Genomic DNA, 12,841 nt, shown 5'->3' with positions numbered 1-12,841 from the left:
TTGGATGAAGTCAATGATGTAGCTGATTACTTCAATATTCCAAATGTAACCCGCGAAACTCAACTACTTCGTATGCTTCCGGTAACCTTCAAGGGTGCTGCTAAAGACTGGCTCAAGTCACTTCCCCCCGGATCAGTCACTACTTGGGCCAAGATGAAGGAAGAAGTCATTGATCACTTTTGCCCACCATCCAAGATAGCCAAACTGAAGAAGGCCATTGCAAACTTTGAACAACAAGCTGGAGAGTCTTTATATGAAGCATGGGAGAGGTACAAAAGTCTTCTAAGAAACTGTCCACACCATGATCTAAACAGCCAGCAAGAAGTTTCCATATTCTATGATGGAGTCAATGTCACAACCCGGCAGTTGCTAGACTCGCAAGGCCCACTTACAAAGAAGCCACCCCCGGTGATTAAAGAATTGATTGAAGAATTCTCTAAACACTCTAGAGAATACCACAACCCTAGGCATGATGTCACGAGGGGAGCCGCTTATGCTACTACTGAAGACTTATCCGCGGTCATGGCTATGTTAAAAACCATGGATAGGAGAATGGACAAAATGGATCAAACTATCCATGCTATTCGGGTGGGTTGTGAAAACTGCAATGGACCTCACCTCACTAGAGATTGCGATTTGGATGAGAATGGCAACAAGAAGGCGCAAGCATGTTATTCGAGCGGTGACCGGTATGATGAGGACTGGCGTAAACAAAAGAAAGAGTGGCTTCCTTACGAAGAGTACAAGAAGGCCAAGGAGGAGAAGTATAGACAAAAAGGGAGAGGATTTTATCAAAAGGAGGAGCCGATGCAAGAAAGGAAGCCAAGATTGGAAGATATGCTTACTAAATTTGTGGCTGCTTCCGAAAAAAGGCATAGTGACCATGGTGCTGCTATCCAGGAAACAAGAACCATGCTCAGGAACCAGCAAGCATCCATCCACAATATAGAAACGCAGCTTGGGCAACTTGCTCAACAACTTAACCAAGGGTCACCGGGTGAACTTCCTAGCAAAACCGAAAACAACCCACGAGGCGCACAAATAAACATTGTCACAACGAGAAGTGGGAAGATCATCACTCCCCTGGCCCCCATTCGAACTGAAGCAACCAGGGACTCGCAGAAGGAAGGAACGGAAGAACAAGCAGAAAACCAAGAATCACAATCTGAGAGTTCTACTCGCCGAGTAGGGCCGACGGACTCGACGAGTACCCCATCAAAAACGAATGAACAGCCTCCCTTAAAGCCTTACCAGCCTCCAATGCCATACCCAACCCAAGCCAAGAAAGAGAAGCAGGAAGAGGAATATCAGAAGTTTCTAGACCACATTAAAACTCTTCAAATCAACATTCCTTTCATTGAAGCCGTCATGCAAATGCCCAAGTATGCAAAGTTCCTTAAGGAACTCCTCACCAATAGAAGCAAGATGGAGGAAGTGCAGAAGGTAGTGCTTAATGAGAACTGCTCCGCCGCAATGCTAAACAAGCTACCAATGAAGAAGGGTGATCCGGGGAGCTTAACTTTACCTTGCCAATTTGGCAACTTGGCTGCAATTCATGCCTTAGCTGATTCTGGAGCAAGTGTGAACCTTATGCCCTACTCGTTCTTTAAGAAGCTAGACCTCCCGGAGCCAAGGCCAATTCGCATGGCAATTCATTTGGCAAACAAGACTGTCACCTTCCCAAGAGGCATATGTGAAGATTTGCTAGTGAAAGTGGACAAATTTGTCTTTCCGGCTGATTTCATCATTCTAGACATGGAGGCGGATCCGCAAGTGCCAATTATCCTTGGAAGGCCTTTCCTCAACACAGCTAGCGCTATCGTAGACATGAGAGATTCTAAGCTCACCTTGCGAGTTGGGGATGATTTAGTAACATTCGGGGTAGACCAAGCCATGAAGTACTCTAGGAGTAGTGATGACACGAAATTCTCAATCGACATGCTCGACGAACTATTGGAGGAAGACATACCTGAAAATTCCAGCAAGTTTGCAGCTTTAGATGAAGCATTTGATCCAGAAAAGGATTTATTAGAGATTGAAAGACTGTTGGAAGAAGCGGAGTATGAAGAAATAATGAAGCAATATGACAGCCCTACTCGCCGAGTAGACCCGATCTACTCGCCGAGTACATCTGAAGAAAAGACAGAAGTCGTGAATGCAGCTGCAAACTCGCCGAGTACCACACCTGCACTCGGCGAGTCCATCACTAAGAACAACCAAGCAGAGCTTAAAATGTTACCCCACCATCTGGAGTATGCCTTTCTAGAAGAAAGAAATCAGAAGCCTGTAATCATAGCCTCGGATCTATCTAAGACGGAAAAGGAGGAACTTGTACACGTGTTGAAGAAACGGAAACGAGCCATCGCATGGAGCATCTCCGACATCAAGGGAATAAGCCCATCCTATTGATCTCACAAAATCAATCTAGAAGAAGGAGCAAGGCCGGTGGTGCAACACCAAAGAAGATTGAACCCGAACATGCAAGAAGTCGTCAAGAAGGAGGTGGTCAAACTCTTAGATGCAGGAATCATCTACTCCATTTCCGATAGTCCATGGGTGAGTCTGGTCCAAGTGGTACCCAAGAAAGGAGGAATGATGGTCATCACCAACAAAAAGAACGAGTTAATTCGGACGCGAACGGTAACCGGTTGGCGAGTGTGCATCGATTATCGAAAGCTAAACGATGCCACTCGTAAAGACCATTTCCCCCTTCCTTTCATAGATCAAATGTTAGAGAGACTATCGGGCCATAGCTATTACTGCTTTCTAGATGGGTTTTCAGGGTATTTTCAAATACCCATAGACCCAATGGACCAAGAAAAGACCACATTCACATGCCCAAGTGGAACTTTCGCCTATAGACGCATGCCTTTTGGACTATGCAATGCACCTGCGACATTTCAAAGGTGTATGACCGCCATATTCCATGATATGGTGGAAAAATTCATGGAGGTCTTTATGGATGACTTTTCTGTATTCGGATCCTCTTTCCACGACTGTCTCACAAATCTTGACTCAATGCTTGCTAGGTGTGAGAAAACCGACTTGGTCCTAAATTGGGAAAAATGTCACTTCATGGTCAAGGAGGGTATAGTTTTGGGACACAAAGTCTCTAAAAAGGGAATTGAGGTGGATCGGGCAAAGATAGACACCATTGCCAAATTACCCCCACCAACTAATGTGAAGGGCATTAGGAGTTTTTTGGGACACGCAGGTTTTTACCGGCGTTTTATAAAGGATTTTTCCAAAATCACGAAACCTCTAACACAATTATTACTTAAAGATGCACCCTTTAATTTTACTAAAGAGTGTTTAGAGGCATTTGAATTTCTAAAGGAAAACTTAACTAATGCCCCGATCATTATTGCACCAAATTGGAACTTACCCTTTGAGATCATGTGTGATGCTAGTGACTATGCATTAGGAGCGGTCCTTGGTCAAAGGGTTGATAAGCACTTTCAACCCATCTATTATGCTAGTAAGACCTTAAACCCCGCCCAAGAGAATTACACTACTACTGAAAAAGAATTGTTAGCTGTGGTTTATGCTTTTGACAAATTTCGCCCTTACTTGGTTTTATCTAAAACCACTGTTTTTACTGACCACTCGGCTATCAAGTATTTGTTTTCCAAATAGGATGCTAAGCCAAGACTGATACGATGGGTGCTGCTTCTTCAAGAATTCGATATAGAGATACGAGACAAGAAAGGAATGGAGAATGTAGCGGCTGATCATTTATCTAGGCTCGAGAACCCGCAATTGCAAGAAGATAAGGATGGGGACGACTTTCCGGATGAATACATTATGGTGTCCGTGGGAGAGGAGCCATGGTTCGTAGACATAGCTAACTATTTAGCTACAAATTACATCCCGAAGGATAATAGTAGTCAACAAAAGAAGAAATTCTTTGCGGAGATCAAATATTACTTTTGGGACGATCCATACCTCTTCCGAAGCTGTGCGGATGGAATTATAAGAAGATGTGTGTTCGGGAAGGAAAGCCGAAGAATATTAGAACATTGTCATAGCGGGCCCACGAGAGGACATCATGGAGCACACTATACTGCAAAGAAGATCTTTAACATTGGGTTCTATTGGCCTACAATCTTCAAAGATGCAGCCCAATATGTCAAAGAATGTGATGCTTGTCAAAGGGTGGGAAACATTTCATCTCGAAATGAAATGGCACAACATAGCATCCAAGTGTGCGAGGTGTTCGACGTATGGGGCATTGACTTCATGGGACCTTTTCCCACATCCAAAGGAAACAAGTACATACTAGTGGCGGTCGATTATGTCTCAAAATGGGCGGAGGCGCAGGCTTTACCTACAAATGACGGACGGGTAGTGGTACGATTCTTGAAGAAACTATTCTCACGGTTTGGTGTTCTGAAGGCCCTAATTAGTTTCCGAGGCACACATTTTGCCAATGATCAATTGGAAAAGGTGCTCAAGAAATATGGGGTTACCCATAAGTTCTCCACATCATAGCATCCACAAACTAGTGGACAAACTGAAGTGACCAATCGAGCCTTGAAGCGTATTTTAGAGAAATCGGTGGGAAGCAACCGCAAGGAATGGTCGGATAAATTGGATGACGCGCTATGGGCATTTCGTACCGCTTTCAAAACACCTATTGGTACTACACCATATAGGTTAGTTTATGGAAAGCAATGCCATTTACCGGTCGAGATCGAGCATAAGGCATATTGGGCTTTAAAGAGGTGCAACTTCGATATAGAAGAATTGAAGACCAACCGGTTGATGCAAATGAATGCCCTTGAAGAATTCAGAAATGATGCTTATTCTAGTTCGTGGCTCTATAAAGAAAAGACCAAGAGATGGCATGATACAAGAATCAAGAGCAAAGACATTCATGAAGGCCAAAAAGTATTGCTTTTCAATTCCCGATTAAAACTTTTCTCAGGCAAACTCAAATCAAGGTGGGATGGTCCCTTTTTGGTCAAGACGGTGTTTCCACACGGGGCTATAGAGTTGATCTCAGGAGACGGCACACCATTCAAAGTCAATGGTCATATAGTAAAGAAATATGAAGAAGGTGTCCCCTGGAATGAAGGATTGGAGGAGTTGCTACTGTGCGGGATTGCAAATACATAGACGGGGCGGAGTCCAGCTAATGACTCCATCAAAAGAAGCGCTTCTCGGGAGGCAACCCGAGTTTCAAGTTTGCATTTTCTTTCCTTTTCTTTAATTTTTTTTTCATTCTACTTCGTTTATTCTATGTCTCTAAATGCTTGAGGACAAGCTATGCTTTGAGTGTGGGGTGGATGGGCTAAACAAATGAATTGATACATTCAATTTTGCCAAAATACAATTTTTTTCAACCTGTGACATCTACTCGGCGAGTAAATGCCCGACTACAGCCAAACGTTGATAATACGCGCATCTACTCGGCGAGTAGACCCATTCTACTCGGCGAGTAGCCGGTTCAAACCCAGTAAAATAAAGCCTGTAAAAAAATGTTATTATTCACCATTTCATCCCAACACTCGTCGAGCACTTTCTCTCAGCCGCCTCTCTAAGCACTTTTCAAGATCTCTCCAAATTTCTACTTGTTTCTCTTCATTCAAGCAACAAGGTAACATCTTTACCCTTTAATTTCATGAAAGGTTCAATTTTTATCACAGATCTGCCCAGATTTGATGTGATTTCGGATTTGGGGAGTTTTTCCCAAATTCTAGGGTTTTGATCTAGTCATGAATTAGATGTTGTTAGGAGTAATTTCTTCAAGATCTATGGTTAGATAAGTAATTACAACAAAACCCTATGAACAATTTGGACTATTGCACAGATTACACAGATCCGATCTCGATCTGTCAAGAAGTTCATACTACTCGCCGAGTAGGTTCGTGTACTCGGCGAGTAGGTCACAGTTAGATCATATATTTTCTTGTTTTAATTACTGGGTGTTGTTTGTTGCTGTGTTCTTGATATGTGTATGCAGGTAGCATGGCAAGAAGAGGCCAATCTTCACGTGGGGGAAGCCATGGTGATATGCCATGGTTAGCTTTTCAACAAATCACCTCCAAATCATCCAAAACACAAGCTCTAAACAGATTGGAAGCACTTCGACAGAAGGAAATCCACCTTCCGAATGCAGTGGATTGGGGATGGATGGGCAATGTTGGATTGGAAGAAGAACTCACCCCATACTTGGTGAAAGATTGTAATTTGGGCTATGCCAACATCACTTGTGATGGTTGGTTGCAATTGTTCTAGATCCAAGAGCCGGTATACGCGGAGTTGTGCTGGGAATTCTTTGCTGCCATCTCATTCCGAGGTGGTAGTGAGTTTTACAATCCTAACACGATCTCGTTTTCTTTGGGCGGGGAGCTGCGACAATGCAGCATGGTCGAGTTCTCTTGGCGGTTGGGTATTTATGACCAAGACATGGCGATGACGGATTATTTTGAAGCCTTCTAGGAAAATACCTACAAAGAACTTCCTGAGGAGGTGGTGGCATCGACATGGTGGAGTACAATTGCTAACCGAGTCTACATACCTTCCACTGCGCAAGAAGGTCACATCCGTTCTCCGATCCACCGACTCATTCACCGGTTCGTCGCAAGCACGATCAACATGCGGAAGGATGGGGACAAAGTTCCCACCCTTGACATCTTCTACTTGTGGAGTATCATCACTCCAGACGTTTTCTGCAACCTTCCGTACTACATTGCCAAATTTCTTGCAGAGGGGGCGGTCAAGGAGAAGATAAATTCAAAGATAAATGGGGGCATGTTCATTACCCGACTTGCCAAATCATTTGGGATCTTGGATTTGCCGCAAGCTCAAGCGCTAACGATTATTCACCCTCCTCCGTTCAACACTGCACTTTATAAGAGGGCGCGGATAGTTGAAAATTTTGGTGATTCCTTTACTATTCCGAATGAAGATGAGCCGGCGGTCCCCGAGGAGCCGGGAAGGCGGGTTCGGCCAAGGAGCGAACGGGTGCGGGAAGAACCACCGGTTATTCCGGTGGAGGATAACGATGGTTGGAACCAAGTAGAGTACCGACACTACTTGGATGATATTGGGAGAGGGGTTAACTACACTAATCAATCCTTCGAGTATCTTTTCCAACAAATGCACATTGCCCCGAGACCTGGACCCGACTACCCTTATATCATGGATTGGGACGAGAGGATGCGAAGAAGGGATGGAGAGGGAGGAAGTGGAGCAGGAGGAGCCGGAATGGAAGAGGAAGATTGAAGACTTTTCTTTGTTTTGTTTTTATTTATGATGTTTTGTTTTAAGACAATTGTTGACATTTTGGATTTTGTTATGGTGGTTGAAATATTAGTGTCACTGTTAGTTTTCTTTTCAGGTATTGAAGATAGGAAGCATGCTAATTAGGAAGGGTCAAGAGAGGAATGAGAGACTTTTTTTGAGTGATTATGGAGTCTTGTCCCTAGGATTGAGTCCGTACGAGTCAAGAGTCTTATGGAGTGTTGCTGCTTAGGAAATTCGAGTGAGAGTACATTTATATTTCCATTTCAACACCAAAGTCAAGAGATACATCAGTTAAAAGAAATCTGGAAATATACGCCCTACTCGCCGAGTGCACTAACACTACTCGGCGAGTACATATGCTTTTACACGAACTGCTTTGCCATCGAGTTCTACTCGCCGAGTCTTCGAGCCTACTCGCCGAGTAGCTTGCTGCATGAGGAGTTTCTGAATTGCTCTGGCTAATTTTTCTGCAACATTCATACACTTTTTATGAATTACTACTGAAGATTTTTCAACAACCCTGTTCCTTGGAGTTTTCGAGCTATCAACCACACGAGACGTATGACACCCGTGCCATGGATGAGCTGTTCCCATGGCTAAAGTCAATAGAAGAAGGAGCTGAAGAGGAGAGTGTCAACCTAGCGACTGCTACCCCAGGGGAGTTTGTTCCAACTTTCTCTTTATTTGCATTTTTAGTTGGTATAATATGCAATGAGGGCATTGCATAAAATAAGTGTGGGGTAGGGGGTTAGTCGCATCTTAGAACACTTAGAATCTTAATTTAGGATAATTTTTAAAAAATGTTGCATACCAAAAATGCTTAGGTTTTAATTTTAGAAAATTTTGGTAAAAAATTAGGATTCCATGTTAGAATTGTGTTAATAATTGCATGAAAACCCAAATGTTTAGTTGAGCCTATATACGTTCTAGTGCATTTGTGGCTTCCTTATTTCAGTGAAATCATGAGACAAAAACACGACCTTGCTCAGCCTGAGGGATGCAATATGTTTAGCAGCCTAAACCTGAAATGTATCCAGGAAAGTTTTTATCATTAGCCAATAAAGGTTGAGATTGAGCGCCCCTGCTTAAGCATGTAGGGATTTGAGTGAAAAAAAATTGAGAAATACATGAAAAAAAAAAATTACTAGAAAAAGTTATAAGAATTTTGGAGCAAATGAAGTAAAGACTTAAAGATCAAAATTCCAAGGAATCCAAAAAGTTGAAGATACCAAAAATCAATCAAGACAAGGTGGTGAATTCAAAGATATCAAAGATCAAATATCAATAAAGTGAAGAATTCAAAGAGCTCCATAGTGGTATCGAAAAGTTGTAATTCTAGAATATGTATGATTGGGTTGCTCAATTAAAAATACCTTGAGGGTAAAGAGATTTTCTGAGGATGGATTCGGAGGGTTGCATAAAATGAGCATAGTTCGGGGTGAGTGGGCGAATGTTTATGAGGATTGTGAGTATTTGAAGTATGGGGGGTTTTTAGGAAATTTTAGACACAAATGCATGCGTTGCGGTCTTGGCATAATGGCTGGGTTGGATTGGAGTTATTATATGTGATTCTAATATGTTTAAAATTTAGTTTTGCTTGGGGGCAAGCAAAAGTCAAGTGTGGGGTATTTTGATATGTGCATAATTAGTTAATTATTTAGCATCCATTCTTAGTTATTTTTGATTAATTATGTGAATAATGTGGACTAAAGGTACTTAAAATGTTGTGAATTTTGTTTTCAGTCCAAAAGATGTGCTTGGAAGTAAAAGGGAGAAAAGGGAAGCAATTGAAGATCAAAGAGTGAAAGAAGGTGATCTACTCGGCGAGTAGATCGACCCTACTCGGCGAGTACACGAGGATGTTCCAGAAGATAAATACGACTGCTGATTCAAGACGGATAAGTATGGACCTACTCGGCGAGTTGGTTCTGCTACTCGCCGAGTACACCCTGTTTTGGGATATCTATAAAAGACGAATCCTTATCTAATGGGATCACACTCCTGGCGATTTTTGAAGGTTTAGCTGCGACTAAGAGCCCCAGAAGACGCTAAGGAACCCTAAGCTTCAATATTTGGAAGAATTCAAACAATTAGGTTATTTCTACCACTTAGACTTAGGAATTGAATATGTTTGCTTTAGTAAACTTTGTTTTTATGTTTGTTTCTACTGCAATTATGAGCTAAATTCGTTTTTGTTTCTGTTTGGGGAATACCAAAGAACTCCTATGGTTTGATTATTAACTTTTGCTTAATTTTCTATTGGTGATTTATTAAATTAAGTTTGTTAAAGAACCTTATGTGTTAATCACTACTATTTTCTGTTAATTGGAAGGCAATTAGGTTGCATGAACATCTATTAATTGTTAACCTCATATGTCTATGTGAATACTAAACCATATGCTTAGAAGTAATGATTATGAAACTAAGATTAATAAGAAAATAGGAAGATTAATGTGTGAGCTTGTTTGAGAAACCATCAACAAGAGGTTAATTGAATTAATAACTTAATTGACCATTACAGATCTTATTTAATCCAAATAATTAATCTAGGGAATTAATTAGTTTAAACACTTGATCAACGCTTAAATTAGTTAATTGTTTAAGGGTTAGGAGTAATGAACATGAACCTAACTATTATAATTGGTAACCAATAGCAATTAATCTACCATAAACTTAAATAACCATAGGAGTGAATTGGTTGAACCTAAATGGAAACATCTTTATCAAATTTGGTGAATAGTTGTTGCTTTAGTTAATTAGTTAATTTAGTGTGTCTAAGTTTCTAGTCTTGCAAAACTAGAGAAAAACCCTTTACTTTTATTATTTGTTTTAGTTAAAATTAGTTATTAGTTTAATTTTCTGTTCCCTGAGTTCGATACCTTACTTATCAATCTATACCACTAAAAGACAGGTTCACTGCCTTTGTGTGCTCAATTTATTAATTAAAAGTAGGGATAAAACTAGTTGGTTTTACACACATCAGCCCGGTACATAGGTTAAAACACAATCATCGAGGGGCCTAGATATCAGCTTCTAATCCTAGAAGGAATAAATAAACTTCGACTCATATGTTTGTTCTACTACTCATTGAATTATACACAAAGGCACATTTTATAACATTGAGTTACCAATGCGTTTCGTACAATCAATGCATAATCAACTCGTAAGTAACAAATCATATCTCTAGGTTTGAAGACTTATATGATATTACCATCTCACGATCACTCGAGATAAAATTCCATGAAGTGATTCCAGTGAGCGTGGGTTGAGTCCAATGCTCAGAACTTATGAGCACTCATGATTGTTGTAGCCATGTCCAACACCTTAGACCTCTGCAACCAATAATGACAATCTTGATTCATACCTACTTCCGACATATGACCGACTGTGGAGGTTTGAATAATATGATATACCACACATAATTATTCTGGAAGTCAAAACACGCAAAAGAAATATAGTAAACGATTGATAAGAGATAGCAACACTTTACACATAAATAAAACACCTTTTATTCATCATCTAATGTCAATTACACTTTACAAATTTCATAATTTATCTAACTACTAAAACTTATATCATCCTTTAGCCCTATGCTCCGAGCATGCTGGAGATGCTTAACCCTACTCAGTCCTTTCGTGAGGGGATCTGCTGGGTTCTCATCCGATGATACCTCTTTGCCACGAGGATTCCTTCTTCTATTCGATGTCTAATGAGGTGATATTTTCTGTCAATGTGTCTGGATCTCCCATGATCTCTTGGTTCCTTGGCTAAGGCAACCGCACTATTGCTGTCACAGAAAATCTCCATTGGCTCCTTTATAGCTGGTACAACTCCAAGGTCTCCGATTAAGTTCTTTAGCCATATAGCCTCATTTTCTGCCTCGCTTGCTGCTATATACTCTGATTCACAAGTGGAATCAGCCACTGTCTCCTGCTTGGAACTCTTCCAAGTGATTGCTCCTCCGTTTAAGGTAAAGACCCAGCCCAACTGAGAGTGGAAATTATCCCTATCAGCCTGGAAGCTAGCATCACTATACCCTACAACTCTCAAGTCATCACTCCCACCAAGGGTAAGGACCCAGTCCTTAGTCCTTCGCAGGTACTTGAGGATATTCTTTATTGCAGTCCAGTGTTCCTTGCTAGGGTTCCCCTGATACCTGCTAACCATGCTCAAAGCAAAGGCTACATCAGGTCGAGTACACGTCATTGCATACATGATCTATCCTACAGCTGAAGCATAAGGTAGTCGACTCATTTATGCTATCTGAGCCTCAGTACTAGGGCTTTGTGTCTTACTCAATCTGGCGTTACTCTGAATGGGTAACTCACCTTTCTTAGAGTTATGCATGTTGAATCTTTTCAACACCTTGTCCACATAGGTGCTTTGACTAAGTCCAATTAGTCTTTTACTCCTATTTCTCAAAATCCTTATCCCTAGGATATAGGAAGCTTCACCAAGGTCCTTCATAGCGAAACACTTCCCAAGCCAGGACTTTACTTCCTGCAGGGTGGGGATGTCATTTCCTATGAGTAGTATGTCATCCACATACGGTAACAAAAAGCTAACAATACTCCCACTAGCCTTGACATAAATACACGATTCATCTTCACTCCTAGAAAAGCAAAATTCCTTGACCTTTTCATCAAAGCAAAGATTCCATCTACGAGGTGCTTGCTTTAATCCATAAATGGATTTCTCAAGCTTACACACTCTATTGGGGTGTTCGTTGCTGACAAAACCTTCTGGCTGACTCATGTAAACATCTTCAGTCAACTTTCCATTAAGGAAAGCGGTTTTGACATCCATTTGCCAAATTTCATAGTCATTAAATGCAGTTATGGCTAACATAACCATGATATACTTAATCTTGGCTACTAGAGAAAAGGTCTCATCATAATCCACTCCAGGAATTTGAGAGAAACCCTTTGCAACCAGTCGAGCCTTATAAGTGTGTACATTACCATCAATGTCGGTCTTCTTCTTGAAGATCCATTTGCACCCTACAGTCTTACGACCTGGTACATTCTCAACCAAGTTCCAAACTTGATTATCATACATGGATTGTATCTCGCTATCCATAGCCTCTTTCCACTTAGCAGACTCGGGGCCTGCCATGGCTTCCTCGTAGCTGTTAGGTTCATCCAGACCTACTAGTGTCCCATCACTAATAAGTGTCTCACCTTCTGCAGTAATATGGAAACCATAGTAATGCTCAGGTGCATTCCTAACTCTCGTGGAACGCCTCAGAGGTACAGATTCGTCAATGGGCTCAACAGGAGTTTCCTCTTCAAGTTGAGGGCTAGCGTTTGAAGTTCCTTCACCACTTGACTCTTGAATTTCTTCAAGATCAATTTGCCTCCCACTGTCTCCTTGGCTTATAAACCCTCTCTCTCTAAAGACTCCTCTTCTTGCTACAAAGACTACATTATCACTAGGTCTGTAGAAGAGGTAACCAAAGGATCTTTGTGGGTAGCCGATGAAAATACACCTCTCGCTTCGGGGTTGTAGCTTATCATGAGTCTCGCGTCTCACAAAAGCCTCGCAACCCCAAATCTTGATGTGGTCTAGTTTAGGTACTTTACCAGTCCAC

At 41.4% G+C, this 12,841-nt stretch overlaps 1 non-coding gene across 1 annotated transcript; it reads right to left on the bottom strand.

The window, feature by feature from the left end:
- Positions 1-201: 201 nt before the first annotated feature.
- LOC145044489 (small nucleolar RNA R71) lies at positions 202-308 on the bottom strand. Its single transcript, XR_013681438.1, has one exon. It is a non-coding gene; the product is annotated as a small nucleolar RNA R71 (small nucleolar RNA).
- Positions 309-12,841: the final 12,533 nt, after the last annotated feature.

The sequence above is a fragment of the Lactuca saligna genome, chromosome 4, assembly GCF_052625555.1.
Source record: "Lactuca saligna cultivar CGN05327 chromosome 4, ASM5262555v1, whole genome shotgun sequence".
Lineage (NCBI taxonomy): Eukaryota > Viridiplantae > Streptophyta > Magnoliopsida > Asterales > Asteraceae > Lactuca > Lactuca saligna.
This window is presented reverse-complemented; position numbering and strand designations above follow the sequence as displayed.